Genomic DNA, 15769 nt, shown 5'->3' with positions numbered 1-15769 from the left:
AATTCATTTGTTTGCCAGGCCGGGGTCTGTGTCATTTACCCTTCTATAACAGAATAAGACCCAGTGTGGTGACAACTAAAGGACCCCAGGGTCAAGTCCCAGTGAGCTCTGATCTGTATAGAGTATACATGTTATTCCCGTGCATGCGTCTGGTTTCTCCCTGTTCTCCAGTTACTCCCCACTTTCCAAAAAGTATACAGCTTAGGTTAATTGTCTACTCTTAATTGACCAGATGTGTGATGGTGGTGTGAATGGCTGTGTTTGTTTCTATATGAGTACCTGTGATAGGCTGGAACAAACTGTCCAGAATAAAGACAGATAATAAAGATAGAGGGTGAGCAGGTTTTTTTCAGGATGTGCCTGGGTTTACAATGAGCAAACAGTGAGATAAGGTAGAGGGGGACGACAGATGGCTGCTGGAGAAGAAGTACATCGGAGCAGGATCAAAGATGGCTTCTTCCTCTGTATAGCCTGCTTTGTTGTCAGTTGACCCCGACATCATGCAGATTAACGCCAGGTTATTTAAAAATGTGGAACACTTCCAGAAAATGTTCTTTTAACCAAACTAATCACAAAAATATTATGAGAATAGAATAGAATAGAATAGAATAGAATAGAATAGAATAGAATGAACCTCTTACAATGTTTGCAAACATCTATATCAGGGCTGGAAGTTCAACCTCTACTTGATTTGAATTAAATGCAGAAAAAGTGTTTAAACCCCAGCTTTCACAGTAAACTTTTGATGCACAGGCTACACTGCACACAGTCCACCTCACCTAGAGTCAGACTTTTGGTATTAAAATGTATTTGATACAAATTTAATAATATGCAATAAATCAATATAATCTGGTGAATCTGATTAATTGTAAATAATAAAAAACCCATACATTTACATATATCCAAAAAGTAGTGCAGCGATCAGGAGGAGTTAATTAAGGTGATGCAGTGCAACGATCCAGATGAGTTAATTAAGGTGATATAGTGTAGTAGCAAACCTGGAGAGCAATAAACTTGGAAAAGCTATAAAAGGCAATAAAAAGGTAAACCGTTGATGCAAAGTTGATGAAAATGACAAAAAGAAAAAAAAAAAGAAAAAAAAAAAGTCACAACCAGCCAGAGGCAGTGTGGCCAAAATACAGTGACACTGCAATCAAACCATTGGCATCACTGTTTGTTGTTACTTGTTATACTCGCTCCTCCTCTGTAAGTCAGATTTCCTGAGCTTTCAGTGGACTCTCGCGGTCCTCAGGGAAACAGACTATTACAGACATTTGCTTCATAACTCTCACTGGTTATTAATGACCTGGGCTGTCAGGCTCAGGTAAGGTGCACATGTAAGTAAGCGATCTTTAAATATAACGCTAAGTTATGACATTTGTGTTGTAAATCCAGAGCTTGCTCTTTCCATCATCATCATCATCTTCTTCTTCTTCATCATCATCATCTTTATCCATTTTTGCTTAAAAAAAAGAATCTTCCAGACCACGTCCATGTGATGAACCCTACACTGGTGTCTTTTTTACAGGCGTTCCCTCCGCCTCTGCTCTTCAAGGGTTTTCAAGGGTATGATAAAAATATCAATTTTATACCTTACATCCTTTATTCCTCCTACTTTACCTTATATAACACCATTACGGTCAACACTTGTGCCATTTCACTATTTATTTTCAGCTCAGTGGTGTTTCCAGTAGAGCGACGTAATGTCTCTGCTGTGGTGCTGGGGGTTAGTTTGCTCCGTCTTCTGGCTGAGTTAGCTGGTTAAATCTTCCTTGGCTCTGGGTCCTTTGTTTAACTGCCTTCAGGAAGAATAACATGGATCTATGTGGCTGAAGCCAGAGATGGAGCTAGTGTCTGCTGGAGTCCAAGTAGGAGGTGAACTGACATTTACATAGAGCCACGTCTGAAATCCTACTGGCCACCCATAACAAACTAAGTGTATATGTCCATTACTTATATACAGTCAATGGTTGATACAGCCGCAGTCAAGGGAGGGTTGGCGTCAAGTGATGCTGCCCGTATTAAAATTCTCCCTCCTGAAATGTTGGCAAATACTGCACATGCACATCTATTGTTCCTGTTTGTTTTTGCTGTTCACCCACTTTTTATATATGCACATACTGATTGCGCTGAGCACACTTTCTGCAGAGTTTTGGGCATGGCTCTACATTTTCTCCTGTGCTATGCCCGGTGGATTTGCAGGGTTGCTTTTGCATTCAGGAAGACAGATGCTGAACTAAGCGTGGGCATCTTAAAGGCCCACCAAAACCACTGACCCGTTTACACGCTGAGGACATCTACCGTTAGGATAGCATCTGCCCCTATTAGCATACTATTACCACACATTATCATACAACAACCACAGCTGACAAGGCCTAGAGAAACAGAGTTAGCTGGCTAACACACCACACAGGCGGCGTCCACTGCCTTGGTTACTGCAGTTTTCTAATGGACTGTCTGTGCCAAATATGATGCTGCGGAATTAGAAACCTGTAACTCATACATAAAGTCTGCAGCTGTGATTAAGCTGCTTTCAATATGATGTCTGCATCTGTCTCACAGCAGGTCAGACACTGTTGCCTTGAGACAACGTGTTTTACATATTAAGGAGTTCTCATGATTAGTTATTCAAATTATCCCTAAAGGCAAGCCAGGAAATTACTGAAAAATAAGTAAGAGAAAAATAGCTGTTAGTTGTCAAACCTTAGCTGAAGTACAATAAAAACTGGGTAAATATTGCCCTCTATCTTAAAATAATTTACCATTCTGACTAAAAATTAGAACATAGCAAACCATTTTAACTTTAAGGTTATACTTTGGTAACAGATAACAAAATATATTTTCAAATCAAAACTAATATTATAACTAATATTTGGTTAGATAATGTCTGTATTAATGCTAGCTACATATATAGTTTTACAGCCAAATAGTTAATTAACCATAAACCTATGATTTTGTATTTTAAAAAATTATATTAAGTATAAAATAAGGAAAGAAACAGAAACAAATCAGAAGAATTAGCCATTTAAAAATAACAACAGCCAAAAAACAATTAGCTTAAACTAACTCTTACCAAAAAGTACAAAATAATATTATATAATAGTAAATACATACTCTAACACTTATATTATTCCCTTTCCGTCATTTTTTTGTGTCACTTCTGCCTCGGACCATTCACTGCTCAAATTTCCCAAGTGAGAGATCAATAAAATCAATTGTAATTTAATAAACTCTAAGATAAAAAATGAAATAAAAGTCCAAGCATTCGCTTTTTATGATGTGTTTTCCTCTCATTCAGTTAAGAGACGGTTCTATTTTTTTTTATGAATCGTGGGTATTAGAGCTGTTAGCATATCGCCACCACTGATCTCTCTGTGCTCCATTCACTGTCTTTTCCACAGACCTGTCTGTGAGCCTCAGTCAGACTGATAACTGATAACACGGCGGCCAAAAAAATTTGAGCCATTTAGTGAATGTCTCCCCGAATACGTTTGACATTTTTTCTCAATATATTCAAGGCCTTTCCAGCTGGAAACCGGAGTCATTAAAATACTCCCTTCCTGTGCCAAAGTCCAAATGATGACAGATTTTATCTTCACCATTTGGTACAAATACATTTTATGTTGTGGCTGTTGAAGGGAAACCTCAGTTTGGGCCCAACTATTTTAATACAATTTTTGTCCCAACACAGAAAAATGTGCAATATTAAATTCAGCAAGCAGCTTGAACAAAGAAAATGTAATGGTACAAAGCTAAAAAAAAACAGCATGTGTGAAAAATATAAAAAAATTATTATCATGATCAACCAGCACTCACTGACCTACTGGTAGACCGCAACCTCCTTATTGGGCACCACTTTATAAACAATGTTCAGTTTATATGAGAAAACATACTTTTAATGTGTTCAATGTAGGTAGATCACTTTAGCCTGCTCATCTGTAGTAAACAAAAACATGTGGACACCCTGATGTAGACCCAATGCTCACTGGTCTACATCAGGAACTGTTAAAGTGTCTTCTTCTTCTTGCTTCTGTCTCTCTGCCAGGTAGTATTACAAAAACGTGTTGTTAATGCGTCGTTAAAACCACACTAAACCTCATTTATATCCTCAATATACCTCGAGTCTCGTGGATGAAGTAACACAACTTTTTTTGTTGTTGTTGCTACAAATTACAAATATCTCTCTCTCCCGCCCACCTAGAAAATCAATGTGTTTGTTTAGGCTCTAAATACCTCAATGGCTACAGGCCTTGGCCACTGTTGCACTGGAGGAAACTCCAGGCAGGAGCTCAAATCAAAACAAAGAAAAACAAAACAAAAAAAAAAAAACCCGAAATAATGTTTGTTGTCGAGTTTGTGAATAAAACATAGAGTCGTACTGGCAGAATTAATTAAATTGGCACCGAACACTAAAAGTTTGAAAAGTAATCTCCAGATTCTATTGCAGGGTTTTTACTCAGTGCTGCACTATTTCCCCGTGTTACACCACACTGAACATGTGATGGTTTAAGCCGTGTGACTTGATCGTTCCTGACAAATTGCACCGTGGGAGTTGTAGTCAACATCTATCTCTTTAAGCTACACATGCAGACTGCTACATCCGGCTGTCACTCATGTTACATCCCCAAAATAGACAAGAAGCAATTGTGCCAAATGTTGTTCAGTACAACTGACATTCAGATCGCCTGCAGCCAGTATCACCCTTCATGGGCCACATTAGTATTAGTATGGAGGCAACATTTGGCATTCTATAAAGGGGTCACTTTAGATTCTCTTCTCCTTTGTCAAGGCCGGAGATCTCTGAACTGTTTTACTCCAATGAAACTGAAACTGCAAAAAGATAAAACAAAATAAATAAGTAAATAGTGAGCTTGTTACCCTGCAACAAGACCGTCCCGTCTGGCAATAGTGGGAAACTCTGGGACACAAAGAGTGTCCAGTCTTGTCTGTTGTGGTCAATGTATGAAACACTGTTCATGAGGAAAGGCAGTTTAAAGAGAAACTAATTTTAAAGACAAAACACTGGTGATATTTTTGGGGATGTCTTACGTCGTCTTAAGAAGGGTGTTATTAGCAGGGAAACAGTCATTTTTAAATAAAACCTCTTTCACACGTAGCAAAACATCATAAAAAGCAGGTTATGTATTTGTTCTGTTCAACCCAGTTGGTCAGATTTTCCCAACCAGGGGCACGTGGAACCTTAATGGTACACTAGGGCACCATTGTGGGGAAATACAGAGAGTTGAAGTTCATTTTAAACATACAATATTTAGTAGTCTTTTTCACCGTTCTGTAACTAAGGAGACTGGACTTCAGAATGTATTTGTACTTCATTAGACATGGACAGGTGTCTAATGTGAGGTGTTGACTTACAGGTTAGGGTCCTCAGGTCTGGATGAGTGCTCTGCTGTCTGGGTGTGATGTTCAGGACAGAATAACTCTCTGCCATTTCTATGGAAGAGAAGTAGAAAGTTTGGGTCTGAGATGCTGCAGTGTTTTCCAGCTTCACTGCAGAGACTGAAAAATCACAATTTCCAGGTTTATATTTCTCTCCTGTGAGCGCTGGAATACTTGATTACATGTGGGGCCTGTTTATGTTGTGTACATCATTCCTTCTTCACACATACACCGGTGGGCCTGTGGTAATAATTAAACATGTTTCCTATACAGTACTTCATCCTCGGCTTCGCAGCTCAGTTATCTACAACCAGCCACTGGTAACATGCAAAAATAGCCCTTTGCAGCATTTACGCCTCAGCAGTCTGATGTCAGAGTTTTTAAATCACAGCAGTGAGATTTTTTCCTGTGTCAAATGAACGGTTCAATTTTTTTCTTCTTAGGTTTTTACAACCTCGTGATGTTTCTCTTTTGCACATTTCACAGGAAGTGTGAACAACAGCGATCCAACTGCTAATTAAACACGGCATCAGCATGTGTTTGACAAGCTTTTTCGGTGGGGGGATATTTTTGGCTTTGCATTCGTGAAGAGAGTTGATGAGATTGTTGCTGTGTAAACCCAGGGTGTCCAGACTTTTTAAAGAGAAGCCAAGTAACATAAGGAAAATATACCTCTGGGCTAACAGTGCCTCCTCTGCTACCAAGAGTTTAGATAACCAGTAAACATACAAAAACACTAGATTTGAATGAATAATTAAACAAATGAAAAACAAACTCTGCTGTTTTCATGGAGATGGAGTTTTTAGGTTTGGGACTGATTTTTTTCATATTTCCAAAGCAGACTGTGCTGTTACACAGAAAAACACGTAAAACAAAGAGTTCACCCAGAATTACCTGAAAGTAAACAGAGCTATTTGAATATTTTTTTCTAAATGTTCAAATCAAATGTTATAAAATATAAAATGTATTTAAAAATCCAATCAGCCTAGGAAACCAAAAATAAAAACCGTCAGCTAGGCTTTCCAAAAATAAATTAAAACTTACAAAAGGAAATAGTGAATGTATTAACTGTGTGACAAAAATGTAAAAAGCGAGAAAAGGACAGAAAGTAGTAAAAACAGTTTAATAATATAAACTTAAAGCAGACCAAAATTAGATGAAAAATGAAGATACGTAATATAATATTCTATTGTATACATGTGGCTATTAAAACTTTACCATCACAATGCTGTGTCTGTTTTTACTGTTTAAAAATCCGACATCCCACAGGCAATAAAAAACGAAATTAAAAAAGCTCACTACTCTGTAATACTGTCAATAAAAAAAGGCTGTAGGAGAAAAAACAAACAGAAACGCTGTGACCGAGGTATCACTCCACAGACACAGACCGCACTAACCCTCCGTGAGCGTATATCAACCTGAGAATGATTTTGCATTGACTTTCACTTGGACTTTTATCTATGTCAGCTCTTCGGCAGGTCTTACAGCTGACGAGGATCAATGAATTTCATCTCTGGTCGCACTTCTGTTGATCACGCAGCACTCAATAATACCCAGCACCGTGGTACTCGCGGCTGATGAAATACTGATGATGTAAAACAAGATTACTGCAGGTGGCCTCCCCGTGTTCCTCCTCTGCCTCTGTTGTTTGGTTTTTCTGCACCACGTCAGCTGAGGTGCAGGCAGATGTTAGGACCTCGCTGGGATCTCGGAGGTGTCACATCAAAGCATCGGAGCTCAGGCTCATTAATGGCAAACTAATCATCCAGATGTCAAGATGCAACCAGAAACTAAGGCTGTGTGCAGCTCTGGGTCGCAGCATCAGCGTGTTCAAGCTGGGATCACATGACAAAGATCAAGATGTGGGCAGACCTTAGGAGGTCGCTCCTGTTCTGTTACAAACATCTTTCATACTGGTTATGCCTTGTTGGCCTGTGTAGCTCTTACCGTGACTATTATGTACCGTGATTGGTCTAAATCAGGGGTTTGCCCTGAAAAGTTTAACATGCTCACCTCCCAGGGGGCACCACAGTATTTTGGAGGTAGGTGTACAACACAGAAAACAAAGACATGAACCACATGTTGGAGAAACCACCTAAGTGTAGAAGTGGGACTAATCAGTGGAAGTCATGAGAAACAACCCTGAAGATTCATCTAGTCTCCACAACATTCACCCCTAGTGTCAGAACTGAGAAACACACGGAGCAGCAGCCGAAACAGGAATCAACACCAAGGAGCTGTGCTGTCTTTCATAATAAAAAATCCAAGTTGACCTAAACCACAGAGTCACACCTGGTCACTAAACGTCTTCTCCACAATTGATACTTTGTATTCTTCTGGAAAACACAGCCTAGTGTCCTGTGTTGGATCACCACTGCTGGCGTGGAACAACATCTAATGTAGCTAACTCTGGAATGAGGAGAAATAGATGGATTGTGAGAAGAACAACCAATGTTGGATGTCCATTTCTGTCATCGTTTGACCATAACAACAAAACAGGAGGGTTCATTTTTGCAACAAAAAATAAATTATACTACAAAACATCTCTCAAACTCTGTTTGTGCTCATGCAATCACTGTGCTCGTGTGTGGTCAGGGGGGGAGGGCTGGAATTGTCTTTCTGCTCCTTGGAGGGAGGCTCACGCTGTTACACTTAAAAAAAACATGGCTTAAATAATTAAGAAGGAGATGCAGAAAATATGGGATAAAAAATACAACCATTCACTGTCGGATCTTGGCGATAACAATAATAGAGATTTTGCTCTTGCCTTGACCTGGTAAACAGGTGTATCTCACAGGTGAACCAACAACTGTACTACAGAGACCGACTAGAATAGTAGTAGAATATTTAAAAACCTAAACACTTTCTCAACTTTGGTCAAATTCCCTTGAGTTTTTCTGCCTTTGGGCTGCAAAAATGTAAAGGTTTTGTGAAAATTCAAAGGTCTCCGTGGGGAAGGCGTGCTCACACCCTTTGATGTGTTCTATAAGGTCGATCAGGGTTTGTCATCGTCTTTGGATCGTCTCCTGTGGGGCCGTGTCACTGTCACTTTTTGTCTCTGTCCCTCACCACTCAGATCTGTGTAATTATGATAATCCTCGGGGATTAAAATGGTCTGTGATGTCTGGATGGAAACTCACACACTGTCATTTGATGTGTTATATGAAAAGTCTGTGTGAAGGTTGGTTGTTGTCATCAGTCATGCTGTCCGTTGTCTCTGCTCAGGCTCTAACAGGAGTGATTATATTCATTAATAGAGGCTTCGCACCGATGTCAGGAAAGTGTTTGGAGTGTGACTCGTCGTCGTTTCTGGGTGTTGTCTTTTTCTGGCAACAACCAGAAACACTTTAAAAACTCTACATCTGTTGTGGTTTTTACTAGTTTTGTGACGTCCAAGCTCTATTTAAATAATATGTAAGCTTTCAGATAGACGGATATACAGATAGATAGACAGATAGACAGATAGATAGATAGACAGACAGATAGACAGACAGATAGATAGACAGATAGATAGGTAGATAGATAGATAGATAGATAGATAGACAGACAGATAGACAGACAGATAGATAGACAGACAGACAGACAGACAGACAGACAGACAGACAGATAGATAGATAGAGAGATAGATATATAGATAGATAGATAGATAGATAGATAGATTGATAGATAGATAGATAGATAGATAGATAAATAGATAGATAGATAGATAGATAGATAAATAGATAGATAGATAGATAGATAGATAAATAGATAGATAGATAGATAGATAGACAGATAGATAGATAGACAGACAGATAGACAGACAGATAGATAGATAGATAGATAGATAGGCAGACAGATAGATAGATAGATAGATAGATAGATAAATAGATAGATAGATAGATAGATAGATAGATAGATAAATAGATAGACAGACAGATAGATAGACAGATAGATAGGTAGATAGATAGATAGATAGATAGATAGGCAGACAGATAGATAGACAGATAGATAGGTAGGTAGATAGATAGATAGATAGATAGATAGATGAATACTTTATTGATCTTAAAGGGAAATTACGGCAACAAGGAGCTCAGACAGACCTTTTATGTGTTCTGTTATTTTCACTTGTGCCCTGACATTCTGGGGAGAATTGAGAACGGCAAGAGAAGAAGGAAAATTGGTGAAATGGCTGTGTTATTTGGAGCAAAAATTGACCATCCGTTTTTCATTTAACATGCAACCTTCATTCAAGCAACCATCCTCTCCCTCTTGACCGTTTTCCTCTCTATTGACAGAAATCACAATGAAGTATTTGAGTGTTTGATAAATTCATCAATTATGCACAGGCATTATCTTGGCCTTTTCAGGCATGCAGAATCAATGCTTATGGCAGAGCACCCTGTCTCAGTGTGTTCTTCAGCCTGTGTGCAGGCAGACACTTGGGAAATAGCCAGGGGAGGAAGATGAAAGTGAGAGGTATCGCTTCCATCCACCACAGACAGTTGTTCATGAATATCAAAGGACAGCTGCGAATGAATTGAAGAAGCGTCTCATCATTTTTTACTCATTATCTTATAGCAGAAGAACATACTGCAATTTAATAGTTTTATAGCCTCCAAGGTTAGGGACTATTATTCACTCACCTCCATAAAGTTTAATTAAACAATATTGATTCGGCCAAGAGAACCCTGTCGATGCAGGTCAAAGAAGAAGAAGAAAAAAAACACTCCTTTTCCTGTGAGTGTTATTTTCCTTTTTTTTTTCTAAACAGGTAAAAGGGTATTGACATGGCATTTGTGATTTCAAAGTTTTCTTACTTACAGTATGTGTTTTTGAAGAATGCTTGAAGAATAAAGGAAACGTCCTTCTCCTCCTCCTCCTCCTCCTCTTCATCCTGCGGCCACTTAAATGTTGCTCCTTTGCTGCTGTCCTTTTGCTCCTGCTGGGTATTGCCGTGGCAACGTGGTGGAAAACAAGTGGTTCTCTTCAATACGCAGACATTAGGGTCGACACCAATCTGGGGAGGGGGCAGTGATAAAGTCACTTCAAAGAAAAACAACGGCAGACATCACAGGCAGACTGACAACAGAGACACAGACTGGTGGAATTAATAGAAGAGTTCCTTATTGTCCTTCTTCACTGACGTCAGTTTTTATATCAGTATGAAACAGTCAGATACAGTATGTCTGTGTGAAACGGCTTTTCTTTGACAACACCTGTGAGGATTAGTGTAGTAAACAGAGCTGTGGACCAATCAATAGTCGCAGAGACTAGTAACACAGCTCTTTAAAGCAGTGCTCGGCAAATCACCTTTATAATTGCTCTAGTCGTTAACGTAATCGATATTCGGTGTCAAATAAATTCTAATACCCTTGGCTTGTACCTTTGCCACAGTGGTAGTCTGCATAGAGATTTAGCTTCTTTTTTTTCACAAAGCTGAGGAACAGTGACTAGGTGATATTGAACACAGCACCTCATGGTGGCAGGCAGGTTGCCTTGCCCTTTTATCAGACCTCGCCACAGTGGTGGTTTGCATTTGATCCTTTGGTGGACTGAAATAAAATGCTACTTAGAGAACTACAGCTTAAATAGAAATATAAAAATGTTGGCCCAGAGACACTTAGATGTTGGACAAAACACTGTTCCCTTCTTCATCCCCATTTACAGCCCATCCACTGTTGATGAAACACACTCAGGGGCCCTATAGAAGGACGGTGAAGTGTGAAATATTTGGTGTGTCTCTGCTGAGATGGTCCCAGTGCACCAGGGGGTCAGCTCAAAGGGCATCAGTCTCACTGTATCCCATCGTCTGTCCTATCACGGTGGGTGGAGGAAAATCTGTCACTCGTCTGCCTGTAGTTTTGACAGATTTTGACCTCTTCAGTTCACATTCGTAAACATGTGTTTCAACTGTCGGATAGTACGAAAACTCAGATACTGCTAGTGCACCCGACACCAGATGTTTTTTTTTATGTGATTCTAACCAGCCAATCAGCACAGATTGTCAAATGTCCTTCCCACACAAAAGATGTCTGTAAAAAAAGACCTAAAATACAAAATATACCAGACTCCAGTGAGCAGCAGGAGGAACAACATAAAATCAACTGAAATAAAAATGAAGAAAGTGAAGCATTATAATATGAGACAGCACAGAAAATGAGTCAGCACCCAATAAGGAACCGAATAATTTAACAAGAATCAACAAATGCAAATCGCAACCGGTTGACTTTTGTCCATTTCTGAATATTTATACACTCATTTTCAACAATTTCATCCTTTGCTGGAACCAATCCAGCAGTTATCAGGGCGGTCCACTCCGGTCCATCACAGAACCACACAGAGACAGAGAACCATCCACACCTATGGTCAGTCTTAAATGAACACTAGGTCTATATGATTATGAGCGAACTCCATAAAAACACTCAAATCGGTACCAGTGATCTTTCTGTAAGGCAAGATTTGGACCCTCCTTCCACCGTGTAACCACTCTATGCATGCTGAAGATATACTGTATATACTGTATATATGGCAACACTCACATTTATACCTGTACAACAAATATAATCTGAAAGTATTTTGAGCTGTGGTAGGAACCCTTGGAGAATCCAGAGAAAATCTACGCACACACACAGAGAACATGAGAAATCTACAGAAAGACAGAAGATCGTCAGTGATCTTCCTCCTGGTGCCCATTGTCTATCTGCGAATATGAATGTAATATTTGAGAACTGCTGTTTGATGTGAATCTGTGATTTTCTGATAAATCATGTTTCAGAAAAGCACGAAAAAAGTCTTTCTTTTTTTTTAAAACCTCAAATTTTTCTCAAAAATTTCCTCTGGACCAAAGGTAACATTTGGATAAAAGTTGCATATGTAAAAGAAATGAGTACCTGAACCAGAAAACTACTTAGTATTCGACACATGGAGTACTGTTAATCCAGGAGAGGATGAAACTCAAGGCTTTATGTTTTACAAAGCAGATGAACTTCAGAGTCTATTTTGAAGATATATGACCGTTATCTTCTCTTTTATTTTAATATATCTCAGAGCCAGTCTGGGAAGTGAGTCCTGATATTTTTTTAATACAACATCTAAAGAAGGAAACATGTTATTGGGCATGTCATTTATCTCTTTCCTCTAATTCTGCTGTTCTCAGTCCATCATTTGTAAGAGAACATTAGTTGTTCTCCAGCTCAAGAATCAAATGGCACCAGTCTGCATTTGTCTTCATTAAGCTGTTATGTTATATCCTTAATGGGATTGGCAGTATCAGAGAAGTACTAAAGTATATTCATTCGCTGGCACCGGAGCTGGAAGAAGACGGTTTTAACCACAATTCAAAAAGCTTTTAGTGCTGTCATCAACGGGACATAATGGAGAAACGGGAAAAAACTGTTCGTCGGACGGAACCTGCACTTTGGCAGGTGTAGAAGGAATTGTCCTCTTTGCTATTCTATAAATCTGATTCTGGAAAAAAAACACATTCGTCTCCAAAGCAGGTGAGAACTCATACTTCATACGCTGGCTCTGATGAAGGGCTGTTTCAGTGTCTGTTGGTGTGTGTTCCTGCAGTAGTTCAGCTTTACTTGTCGGGGTATGGTTTTAGAAGAATACTACTTTAGGGACACATGACGTGTCCTCATGGAGTAGGAAGTTTTTTTGGAAACAAAGTTGGACTCAAGGTCAGAGTTAGGGTAAGGCTTGGCTTGTGAGAGTTAAGGTTAGGGGTAATAGCATGGGAATGCATTATGGCTACTTGACATGCTCAAAAGAAAGTGGGTTTTTATGTGTGTGTGTCTGTGTGTGTGTACATAGTGTAAGTGATGTTATTTCAGTTTTCTATTAAGTCCAAAAACATGTAGCCTGCTGATTAGCTTGGTGACTTTCAGCTGACTCTAGAAAGTGAAGGACTCTGTGCTTATACATTTTGATAACAGGATCATTATTCCATTGTGATTTAATTTTGGCCTCACGTTGGTCAGGATAAATTGCCTTTGCACCAAGTCTGACCTGTATAAATCCACATCTTCTATTTATCACTTAAATGTGTCACTCTCTATTTCTCAATAGAGAAGAGGTTCTCCAAAAGCAGGTCCGTGACCCCTAGAGGGTGCTGCGGGCGGGTCGTACTGCAACCATGACGTGTACTAAGGTTGAAGCTTCTGGACTCAACTGTTTTAATTTGTCTCTCACAGCTGACTAAGCTGGAGCAGGTCAAAGAGAGGACGAGGTTTTGAGATAACGCAGTCTCTCATAAGAAGAAGATGGTCTTCCTCTTCTTCTTCTTCTTCTTCTATCTCTGTATCTATCTCTGGTCAGAGGTACAAAGTCGGTCCAAACACAGAACAGCTGCTAGAAATGTCAAAACAACAGGAAAAGTCTACATACGTGGACGTCACTGGGAAAGAGCTCAAGGAGAGGCTGCTCCAGAGAAGGCTAAGAACTGGCAACAACAGACAGGAAGTGAGGAGTAGATGTGTGACACAGGGGAGGAGTCTTTAAATAAGGTGTAACAATAAGTGATTATCTAAAGTCTACTTTTCCTTCCTGGACGTCACACTCAGGGTCAGTTATAAATATTCAGTGTAATTACTGCCCCGTGTGTCATTAAACGTCTTGCTTGTTAACGGTAATTTCTCTATGAATAAAACTGATGTTTAATGCAGTGTCCAACTACATTATGTCTTTTGCCAAATGCACAGCCGCAGAGCCCTGTGGTAAAGAAAAATGTGATTGACGTCAAAGCTCTAAATAAGGACTTTTATGAGCGTGAAGTCAACGGAAGATTCACAGCAAAGCTTTTTCTCCTCAGCACTTTGGCGCCGACTGGTTTGTGGCTGCTTTCCTGTGAAGGGCATCGCTTATGACAGTCGGCTTACGTTGTTTGCAGCTGAGATGTTTAAGAACTGTCAGTCGAACTAGTGGCTGTGAAAAACATATTCAACCAACATCCTATTAAAACCCCACAGTTCACATTTTAAACATTGAGCGAAATTTATGCAGAAGCTCTGCAGAAAATATTCATCTGGTGGAATTTTTATTGGTGGTTCTTTCCTCCAAAATATCTCCTGCTCCCTGTCCGTTGAGTTCATTTTTTATCCTGTATATACAGTATATATATCACTGTTATTGGCAACGGTTATACTGTAGGTCAACACCGTCTACAGAAGATTATTTAAAGAGGGTTCAACCATAAAATAAAGGAATTGAACAGAAGAGTTTTTTTATGAAGAGAAATTCATAAAAAAATTATGCAAAAGCTCCAAGGTCAAGTCAAGATCGCCGACTATCACTCAGAAAAATTATTGATTAGGTTCAACACAAAGTTTTCCTACTGTTCACCAGTGTATCCTAAGTATTGACCTTTGAGTAAAGAAGCAGCGATGAGTAAATATTCCTTTGTCAAGTATTATGACAAAAATGTTTCCTTAAGAAGACCGTTAAGATATAAAATCATATTTCTGTCTCTTTCCAGAGGATCTCATCATCTCCAGAATTATTCAGCTCTGCTCTCAGTCACAGTTGGATCTAAATGATGAACTGCATTAGTCTTTACTATTTTACAGTCTCTTTACTAAGGATGCCAAACGATTCGATTATCAAATCTGATTAATCACAGGGCAGCCGTGAATGACTCCCTGCCCTTAGCTGGCTGAGGCTGGTCTGCTGCAGGCCCCCACAAACGCATGTCGGGTGTTTAGATGGTATTGTAAGCTTGAGGTGCTTCAGTAAACAAAACAAATGTGTACGACTGCACATCACAGCAACAATACGTGGATGGAACAAATGTTAATCATGTACATTTCCAATCACTCCACTTTGGACCGAAGCAGAGTCAACTTATTCTACATCTAAATTTAGGTGCAAGAGTGAAAAAGGCCCAAACTCCTTCATGTACTGTATAAAATGTGTTCTATTTGACTGACCCTGGTGGCACATAATAATAGTCTGTTTTGTTATGATACACCCAGTAAAAACTATTCAAATAATACATAGTTTGCTGGCATTTATCAGCACACCTTGTCAACTGATACGAATGCCATTTATCAATGTTTTTTGTCAGTTTTCTAATCAACCACCAGAAGATGTTGCGTTTCCTCTGCAGCTCCTGCTGCCTGTCAAAGAGCTCTGCTTTAGAATATTGATTTTTAAGTTTTTTTCTACATCACCCTTTTACAAATATACACTTGGTTTAACATGCTGTTCAATCATAAGACAACTTACGAAGATGATCAGCTGTTTGAGGTGTTAAACGCTTCTGCCGTGAACTTTTGTGTCCAATTAGCCTAATCCATAATCTGTTTGTTATCCAACTGTTTGATGAAATTAGAAAAACCCAGAAATACCCTCACACTCATGAGCCATCTGCCTGAGCCGGTGAATATGTTTG

The 15769-nt window shown here is 39.3% G+C and overlaps 2 protein-coding genes across 4 annotated transcripts in view; one reads left to right on the top strand and one right to left on the bottom strand.

Moving 5' to 3' along the window:
• Positions 1–15769, bottom strand: part of mocos (molybdenum cofactor sulfurase) — a 103560-nt gene that overhangs the window by 53944 nt on the left and 33847 nt on the right. For all 3 annotated transcript variants that reach the window (XM_025060705.1, XM_008322173.3, XM_025060706.1), the window contains 2 exons: positions 10201–10396; positions 5374–5451 (listed from right to left, as the gene is read on the bottom strand). The gene's annotated coding sequence lies outside the window, so the exon portion shown is untranslated. The remainder of the gene's footprint in view (positions 1–5373; positions 5452–10200; positions 10397–15769) is intronic.
• Positions 1–15769, top strand: part of vwc2 (von Willebrand factor C domain containing 2) — a 41858-nt gene that overhangs the window by 20881 nt on the left and 5208 nt on the right. The gene's annotated exons all lie outside the window — the stretch shown is intronic.

The sequence above is a fragment of the Cynoglossus semilaevis genome, chromosome 12 (genome assembly GCF_000523025.1).
Source record: "Cynoglossus semilaevis isolate Cse_v1.0 chromosome 12, Cse_v1.0, whole genome shotgun sequence".
In the NCBI taxonomy this organism is placed as follows: domain Eukaryota; kingdom Metazoa; phylum Chordata; class Actinopteri; order Pleuronectiformes; family Cynoglossidae; genus Cynoglossus; species Cynoglossus semilaevis.
This window is presented reverse-complemented; position numbering and strand designations above follow the sequence as displayed.